Source organism: Solanum pennellii, chromosome 4 (genome assembly GCF_001406875.1).
Source record: "Solanum pennellii chromosome 4, SPENNV200".
NCBI classification, from domain to species: domain Eukaryota; kingdom Viridiplantae; phylum Streptophyta; class Magnoliopsida; order Solanales; family Solanaceae; genus Solanum; species Solanum pennellii.
The window spans coordinates 43,062,930-43,073,614 of record NC_028640.1 but is presented as its reverse complement, the minus strand read 5'-3'; positions in this window follow the sequence as shown (position 1 = coordinate 43,073,614).

Sequence of the window (10,685 nt, the reverse complement as noted above, 5' to 3'; positions counted from 1 at the left end):
CTCTAACGGACCATCGTACCCACGAGGGTCTGTCATGTACAACCGTCATGGTTGTCAAAGACCCTTGTCCTAAGGGTCTATATTTTTTTATAAGTGTCCACTAACGGACATCTACGACGGACCTTCGTACCCTCGACGATCCGTTATGCACAACCGTCATGGTTGTCAGCGATCCTTGTCCTAAGGGTCTCCATTTTTTTCCAAGTGTCCACTAACGGACATCTACGACGGACCGTCGTACCCTCGACGGTCCGTCCTGCACAACCGTCATGAGGGTCAGAGACCCCTCTCGTAAGGGTCTCCATAATTTTTCTAAGTTCCCCACGACAGACATCGATGGCGGAACGTCATTATCACGACGGTCCGTCCTGCTGATCTGTCATAACTGTCAGAGACTTTCCTTCTGAGGGAATCCAAAAAAACACTGTTGAAGTAAGACATGATGAACCCCATGACGGTCCGTCATACTCACGACGGGCCGTCACCTGGTCCGTCGTGTTTCACTCCTACTACAGAGATGTAGTCACAACTTTGCTCTTATGTGCATTTTGTCTCGTTTTTGCTTGTCTTGTTTGCTCCTTCTAGTACTAATAATGATTCTTTACATGTACTATCTCTAATGGAACCAAAACAAGATCGAGTTTACGGATGTGGGCGTTCAAAGTTTGTCGTCCTATCTGCCCGACTAGTTATAGGCTCTGATGATGGGCATGACCCCGAGTACAAGCCCCCAGGCACTGCCACTCTAGCACGAGCTGCACGTGCAACAAGAGCTACGTCCAAAAAGGTGGCGTCCGGCGCAGTCACTGGCTCTTAGTCTGATGAGGAGCGCACACTCACAGGCACACCTTCTAGGTCAGCTACACAAGAAGAAGGAGCATTTGGTTCCTTAGGAGTTTCGTGGTTGTAGAAAGCCTCCGGGTCCGCAGAAGTCTCTGCACCCGCCACGGCTGCACAGTCTGCCTCGTCTGATGTGGCTGATAGTCCTGATACCACTCCAGGCTCACTGACTAGAGTTCCTGCTCCGGTTGCCGACCAGCCCAACCAGTGGTGTGTCGACGGGCAATACCAAGTATATTCAGACGTCAAGTTTCTAAATGATAAAGGCGTCATGACACGAACCATTACACTGGAGAAGCGGGTCCTTACAGGAAGTCTCCCCACCATGCAAGATATCCACACTCTCTTCACCAGACACCGACTAGAGTGGACAACTCGTTGTTTGGGCCGCTATAGTGAGGAGTTTATTCGAGAGTTTGCCTCTTATGTTGCTACTCTCCCTACCAGCCATCCACCGGTATCTGTACGGTGAGGATGTTGATACCACTAGGACCCCTCTCACCGTCGAGTTCGACTATCGGTGGAAAATTGTTAAGGATGGACGATTCTTGTGTGAGCCATCGCTAAGAGAGACCACCAAGAGGTGGATGGGCCAACACTTATCTATTGATGGAGAGGTTGCGACTTGGTAATGGATCCAAAGGGAGCCATCAAGAAGTCTAACTTGACCTTCACGGCTAAGTTTCTATGGTTGATTGTCCGCCACTGCCTCTCGCCCACGGCTGCAGATAATATAGTTACACGGGATCGCACAGTTCTGATGGAAGCGATGATGGTCGGGTTTGAGGTTGACTTCGCTTTGCTTCTATATGCTGTCATGCACAAGAGGGATTTCAAGGTCACCACTACTTGCCCTTTTCCGTGCATGATATTTTCATTATGCAGGTCCGAAGGTGTGCCCATCTGGAACATTGATCAGCTCAAGACTCCGCAGGGCTATGTTGATATTAGCTTCATCAGGGATGAGGCCAATGAGTTGGCTCCATGTAGAGGGCCCCATACAGAGGTGCCTTCACTTGGTGAGAATCTGGCTGATATTGTAGCGCATGCTCGAATGGGTACGCAGGCTACTTCAGCACCCACTGGCACTACCCCGCTCGAGTCTATACCGAGTAGTGGCACTTCTCCAAGCTCCTCTCGCTCTTCCCCTTCCCCCGCTCTGGTCCTGCTTGCTAGGGTCCAGAAACTAGAGGCTCTGATGGCCACACTTCTGCATCACATCCAGCCTTGTATGCAGAGGTCTGTTGCTAAGGCGGAGGAGAGCTTAGAGCGTAAGATGGCACAACATATAGAGAGGAATATCGCAGAGGTTCATCAGAGCTTAAACGCTTTTAAGTTGTGGGTGCTAGCCCGGCCAGCCTCTCCGGTGGACGTGTCAACCCTTCAGGATGTAGTTGAGAGTTTGTCAGAAGATCTTGATATGATCCTGAGGCTAGGGTGCCTGAGTGTAAGGCCCCTTCTGCAAGCCTGCTGAGGATACAATGTTGGCTGTTTTATTCGCCACTTTTGAGATTCCACCACCTCCCCCTCGAGAGCATGCCAAGAGGCATAGGGATCGAGAGGAGGATGAGGCTACGTCAAGGAAGAATGATCGCTGTGAGATGGAGGCTGCAAGGAGAGCCTCGGTTGTTAATGAGGAGGTGCATAGGATTAGGGTCGTAGAGTCAGCTGCCGGGGCGTCTAGCTTCAGAGATGTGCAGACAGCGGGAGGCACGACTGATAGTGCTGTTGTTGATGAGGACACTACTGAGGGTGTCCAGACTACATAGGTAGTGGGTTCCGGGGATCTGGACCCACCAGCTTGTTGATCGCCGGCGCTTTGCGTCTTAGGTTTGCTTCACCTACCACTCTCGTGTTTCAGTTTTTTTTTATGCATTGGGGACAATTGCATATCTTTTTGTTGGGGTGGGGTAAATGGAAAGTGAGTGCTAGGGTTAAGTCTGAGTAGCCTAACTCACGATCCTCTTTTGGGGTTTTCTTGCCTGTGTTCTTTTTCCCCCAAAAGACCGACTACTTTTATTGTTGAACCGGCATGTTATATCTTTTGTACATAGTATAACTCTAAATCATGATGGCTAAAACAAATATGATATCCCAATATGAAAATGATGCATGACTAGGCATAGTAATTGATAATTGTGTGGCTCTAAACATGACATAGAGATACACTACTGCATGACCTTGAATCTAAGACTAGAACTAGGTGTCTAATAATCTGGAAATGTATGAATGTCAAGTGAGTGTGAGGAAAATCGAAGGATCCACCGCCGACACTGAGCTAGAACTTGCCTGGTAGTCTTGCTAAAAGTAAGCCCAAATGAACAATTAGGTAAGGATCATAGGCCTTTGCTCAAAATAGTCAATCTTTAGCCCAAATAAAAAAAAACAAATGAAGTTAATCCCGTATTGATCCAAATTATTTGAGCCTAAAAACATATGTTTTTTTTCACCCCAACTGATCTTCTCTGGGAACAATGTGTTAGCCCTGGTCCCTCCTTGGACATGTGCACCTCAGTTTGTGCCCAAAGCATATGTTGAGTGTGGCTAATGAAGAAAACAACTTTGTCGTGGCCCTTACCCAATCGTGGGTATTTTGAACCTTGAAAAATGGCAAAGTCATGAGTTGAGGGATGCTGTTCTAAGGAATACTCCGTAAAGTGGGGTTGAAAGAATGAAGAGAATGAAAAAAAGAAAACAGAAGTGACTAAAAAAAAGTCAATTACATATAAGGATAAGAATGGGAAAACAGCAAGATAAAAAGAAAATTGAGAAATTGGGTGAAATAAAATAATAAAAAGATGGTACGCTTATCCGATATGTCAAGGAGGGAAACAAGTCACTAAAGTATACCTAAGTATGCCCTACCCGACCCTGAGCCTATGTTACAAGCTAAGAAAATCCTATCGTGATCCTAAGAGTTGTATAGAGAATGTAAAGCAGGGAAAATAAGGGCATGCTTATGGCAATATGTATGAATGAGTTGTGAATTTGTTCTGAGAGTGAGTGTTGAAGAGTAATCCTTATAATCAAACTGAAATCGTTGTGTGAAAAATGAGGATTTGTTTGAACTGAGGACACTAGTTGCAATACCGGATATATTACCACCTCGATGAGAAATTGAAGAGGATAGGTGTCAGTGCGTGGTGAGTCTGTGTCATGGTCTGGTTCCACATAATTTAAGCCTAATAGTGATAACATGCATAAACATGATGAGAATGATCGGGATTTATGGAGAAATGATTGCGAAAGATAAAATATGGATACTCTTGTACAAAGATTTTATATTGAGTCATAGTGCGTCGCTTGAGGACAAACAACGAATTTAAGTTGAGGGTGTTAACGTACCGTGGTTTCACAGTATATGATTTTTTCTTAAGTTTAGTGTGTGTCCAAAAGACTTTTTGTATTGATTTCTATGTAAGTTTTACTAATTTGCAGGAAATCTATCCAAAGATGAACTCGAAAGTTTTTGAGCGAGAAATACAGAAGAGACCACCTACGGAGCTTATGAAGGTCCATCGAGTTTGTGATGGTCAGTAGGTGGTATCGTAGTGAGGAGAGAAGCTGCTGAAGGAAGATGGAGAAGTCTGACCAAGTGTGGGATTATGGAAATCCATGACGGAACGTCATAGCCACGACGGTTCGTCCTAATGGTTCTTCGTAATGATCAGAGAGTAGTCCAGTACCTAAATTCCAAGAAGTTAAAGTATCATGGAACGGAGACCCTCGACGGACCATCATGCTTGGAATGGTCCGTCATACCTATTTGTTGAGGGTACTAAAGAAAGCAGCAGAAGAATTTGTGAAGTATAGGACGACGGAGGCCATGACGGTCCGTCGTGACCACGACGGTCCTTCACGAGGTCCGTCGACTCAGACGCGTTTTGACAGATTTTCTATAATTAGAATCCTTCTTTTATTAGGTTTTTATTTTTATTATAAATAGTTCGAAAAACCTCGTTTTTGGGGTTAGACTTTTCTATAGTGAGACTTTTGGTTAGACAGATAGACTTTTTGATAATCTTTAGTTGTCTTGTTCAAGTATTGAAGGATTAATTTCAGTAATTGATACACTTTTTCTGGAATTGATCGTTGGTGCTTTTGTTGATTAATCAAGTGAATTTCTGGATTTTATTATTTCTCATTAAAGTAAGTGCATGAATTCTTATACTAAATATATGATAGTGTGATTATGTCCATGGGTATCTAAACTCCATAACTAGGGTTGTGGGAACCATGGGTGAATAATGAGGTAAAATCTAACTAAAATAGCAATTCTAGAATAGTGTCTTGTATGAATTGAAAATTCTTTCGTTTAGAAGTCTTTTTAACGGATGGCCAACGTTAGAACTCGCCTTAATGATACTTGACGGACGATGGAGGTAGATAGGAAAAGAATTATCAACATTAATGTACACTATCTAATAGGCTAGTGTCGGTTAGTACGAGGTAATAACTTAGTCAAATATGGAATACAATGCTTAATATGAGGTAAAGGTAAGGGTTAGTACATCAACACACGTAGACGGTCCAAGGTGCGAGTGAAATTTTCTAGATGCCGGACCAAGGATTTAGATATACATAACTTGTCAGTTTACATGCAAGATATTATGTAAGAATTGTTATAGTTAGAATTATCAAGTTAGGAACCTGTGGGGAACCCTTAAGCCCTAGTTACCTTTACTAATTGATTAAGCTCCGAGATTTGAATCTGTTAGTTGGTTAATTTAATTTAGTTAATTATTTCCATTAATTTAGAGTTAAAAACCCCCTTTTTTGTCTTTTGCTTTCTAAGGAAATAGTTGACTAAATAATAGTAATAATAGAATAAAGTTAAGTCTGAATTATTTTTCTCGTGGCATCGACCCCAACCTCATTAGTTGGGTTCTTTACTTGATATGACCGCTTTACTTCTTATTTGAGAAGTAAGTTTGAACGTATCATGAATCTCCCTTATAGGGGAATTCAACCCCTCTCACTGCCAAGTTCACTCGATGATAAGCTAAAGTTCCTTTTTGAGACGTCATTATTTCATTCTTTAAAAATCATAGCTTAAATTAGGTAACAAAAGACTAACCCCCTCGTAGACCATATCATATAGCTCATTAGTAATAGGATGAGAACATCCTTTCATCACAAACCATCATTAGTGAGATCAACATATCATCATCTTATGTTCTAAGGCACACAAGAAAAATCATCTTCAAACTTGCATTAACATATCCTCACAATGATCTCACATTCAATATAATCATATCATGTCATCATATTCATCACATCATATTTCCTAATTTAATCACAAATAATCATCAACAATCTCATCATCAATTCATAATATTTAAACAATAACTCCTCATAATCATCATAATAAAGTGAATTAAGAAATAACATAACCAATTCTAACAACCCTAATCATCTTCAAGTCCAATTCATAATTAGGGTTAGAGTAAAGGAGCCACTTCATCACAAACTAAGGAAATGATCATGAAATAAATACTATAGAAAACAATTATATCATTAATAATCAAAGGAAACCAATAAAATTCAATTTGAAAGATGAATTTCAGAATAAGAAGGAAACTTATGTTTTTGACATCTCTTGAAATCAATTTGAAGGATCCTCTTGGGAAAAGAAATCTCAAGAGTGAAGAGTTGTCATACCTTAACAATCCTTGAAGCTTAATGGAGACAAAGGTTAAATCTTGCAGCCCTAATTCCCTTGAACCTTGTCTTCAATGGTGTTCTTTGGGTAAAGAGAAAGAAATTAGAGAGAATGTAGAGAGATTCGAGTTTGGGAAATAAGGAATGTTAGGAACGTTTAATGAGGATTAGGTGTTATGTAGTCCCTTTAATAACTAAATTAAACAACCCCTAACCATTAATAGACCACCAAAGTAACTAACTAATAAAATCACTCACTTAAAAAATTCTGATGGTTAAAACAGGACCTGATCTACGAGACTTCGACATAAGGTCCGTAGGTCAATCGATGACCACGTACTGCACGGGTGTCATTTGGATCAAGGAGTGTTTTTTGGACCACATTTTGAATTTGGATAAGTATGGACCAACGATCACCATCCATGGGTTGTTGACCCATTGACAGCTCGTCGTTTGATCCGTTGTTTGGCCATTGTCAATTTGACAACATTTGGTCAAATGCAAGGGTACTCTCCAAGGACCCTTAGAGATGTCCTTGGGGATCCGTACCTAGACGTTTATGCCCTAAACACACTCTTATACCGTTTTAACACCTTTCCACAAATTTTCATTAATTTCTGACTTTTAATGTCCCGTTAAACATACCAAGGTACATTAGTGCACATTTCATTATTCACCGAACGTCGTAAATGCTTCTTGAAGTTTCGACTCTAACATTTCCTAAATGTTTCAAACTTTATTTTAGTCCTTAAAACAATTTTCTATGTCTTAGTTCTTCATGTGAGGCTCTCATTAGGTCATGGACTTGCGGAATGTTACATATGGCCTTACAGAGATTGAAGAGGCCATGGTAGATTCAGTTGTACATGATTCTTTGGGAGATACATCCCTAGTGGAGCGGGTACTTTTAAGGCACTATAGGAACTTATTCCAGATTGTGAGTGTCACACCAGCCACTGATTCCCCAATAGATGGACCAATTGTTTAGATAGGATTCCCTTACCCCTCTCTTTGGCTTATTTTTATTTTAGTTTTCAATATTTTTCTTTCATTTGAGGAAAAATAGTTTTTGTTTTTTTGTGGGGGTAAGGCCCAACTTTTGTGATTATTGGTCTGTGTATATATTGATTATGGTTTGGTATTGTATTTTATCTATGTTTGATCTTGTGGCTCCTTATTTTAAATGTAAATAATTTTGACCCACTACACCATTTTAGGCTTTCAGCCACAATTGTAAAGTGTAGCCTAAACTAGCAAAAAGTGTGGTCTTTACTAAAAGGCAACACTTTTTGACTTTAGGCAACACTTTTTGGGGGTGGCCTAAAAAGGCGTAACCTTTGACCTTAGGCTACACTTTTAAAATGTTACCGTAGCAACTACTCTTAAAAAGCGTGCCTGATAAGGTCGAAAGGCCACACTTTGTAGCATCTCATTTGCCATACTACTATTTGATAAAACTACACTTTCTAGTGTGGCCTTTGCTTTGTTATTTGCCACACTGTATAAGTGTAGCTTTTTATACATCTTCAAAAATAACATTTATAAAGTGTATCCTTTTTCAAATGTAGAAAATAAATTTTATAATCAATAAACCACACATTTGGCATCCCACTAATAAAAGGGTGGCAACATTGTTTAGAATTTTTCTAGACACAATTTCTAATGGAAAAATAATAATTTTTGTTCGAATAGATTAACTAATCACATAATTATATAATTAGAGAGGCATAGACTGTGCTCAGCACCGCACAATATTGACATACATATACTGAAATGATAGGATAAATACTCACAAATAGAAGAGACTTCAATAAGACATGGATATAAGAAGATATACTTAAGACCAACAGGAAACAATCTAAATTGTAGTTATCATTTTTCATTATATTTCTTGTTACAAGTGCGGCTCAATATCAACACATTTTGAACATCATAGTTATTCAAAGCTTGTTCCATTTCTTTGCCAGTAGGCTTCTTGATGACTCGGTCTGCATGAAAGTAAAATCGGCTTATTGACCTTCTTATGCAATTATCCTTTAAGAATATCCAGTAGGAAACCAATATAATACCTTTTACTAATAAATGATTTTAGTGTCGTTTTATGTTTTTAACTTAAAACTCAAGTCATGATCCCTCCTTTGTTCCTGGCAAAGTATGCATCTGAAGCTCTAAAACAAATCGTTGATTATCAGTTACTTTTGACGTGTTGCCTGTATATACTTGAGCACAAACCTGTTCCAGAATCACTATTACATTTTGAAAGTCATTTAGTAGTCTATGGGGGATAATTTTAGTTGATGTTCATATCAATGACATGGCTATCCTTATTATATATACACTGTAAATAAGCTCATGCCATTCTAGTTGATGCACATATCACCTTTATTTTATGACCTGCTTAAGAATTCACCATATTTAACTATGTTTATACAAGTTTTTTCTTTGAAAAATTGGATAACAATTGAGATGTATGCATGACATTCTGTAAAACGAGAAGCAACCCAAAAAATTGATTGTTACAAGCAAAGGAACTGCTGTAAAAAATCACCAACACAAAGAGCTAAAATAAACAATAAGATGGAAAAATTAAGCAAGTTCAAAAATGTTTAACACATGAAGAAGCTGATGAAATTTCAGACTTACAAAAGGGTAAAATGAAATTGTGAATGAGAAGAAAGAGAGAAATAAGAATGAGAGGAATTGAAGAAAACAAAAATGTCAATTTCTTCATACCAACCATATTATCATAAAAATGCCAGACTTTTTGGGTCTTCATGCCAAAATATACTTTGTATGGTCAGGAACCAAAGCAAGCAACAAATACACTGATAAACAGAAAAAATATGGTGAAAATGCAAGATAGATGTACTTATTGACAGTTTCACATTCTCACCTTGCAGCAACATAGTATATCATGCTCAGCAAATGTATGCGAAGTGTCTTAGCTTGTTCCCATGTAAAAGCTATTATTTGAACAATTGAACTAACCATTCTAACTGATCTACACCAACACATACATTCAGCATGGAAAACTGATTCATACGATGGTAAGTCAACTCATATAAATAACACTCAAATTATGACAATCTATACACCACTGAGCAATCAAGAATTTTCATACAATATTACAACGGTAGAGCTAAGTATGGGTGGAAAATTATAACAATTTATACAAAACTAGAAAAATTAGACTTATAACACATTTATATAAAATAGATGCCAGAATTGGTCATGATTTTTATTGAGTTTTCACTTAGTATAACTAGAATTACATCTATTGCAACAAATGAGGTGATATCAACACAAGAAACAATATCATGCCATTCAAATTCAACTAATCTCTTAACCAAATTAATGAATGAGAAACCTGAAAATATTAATTAGGATTTACTTGCTGTTTAGTCCAATTTCCAATATTTGAAGTGAAAAAAAGCACAGATCCTTCACTTCCCTCCAAAGATCAAATGTAAAAATAAAGACGCAAAAGATAATCAAGAACAAAGCAAATTCAGTAAGAACATTAAAAAACCCTTTATGTGAAACATGGGAAAGTTTATTACTCCCTCTGTTTCATTTTACATGTCATAGTTTGTCTGGACACAAAGTTCAACAAATAAGAAAGAGTTTCAAATTGTATAATTTAAACTAAATATTCATGCAATGCATCAAAATAACATCTGAACCTTATTATTTTAAACATGTCATGTAGAATATTGGAATTTAAGAGTTGGTGAATATAGAATGAGAAAGTGACTTAAATTAAGTGACTATATTGTCATGTAGTGTCTTAAATTTATCTCTCTCATAGTCATACTAAAAAGAAATTTCATTATGTATAGTCGTTAACTCTTGCATCTACTTAATCTGCTTAAAGGAAAAAATTATCATGCATGCGGCACGCCAACTCATACTCGTATGAGATATCATTTGATTGACCAGTATACATCACAGAGGCCCATCTGTCAACTTTCTTTTAAGTCCCCTCCACCTTTTTTTTTTTTTTTAAATTTTTACGCTTGATGTACTCTTTGTTTCTATTTTTTAAAATATTTATTTTTTGCATTCTTAGCTAATTAATTTTGTTTCTTCTTTTTAAAATATTTGTTTTTTTATTCTTTTCAAATATAATTATTTATATTGTTTCTTTTATACGTAGTGAATAAATCTTATGATTATATATATAT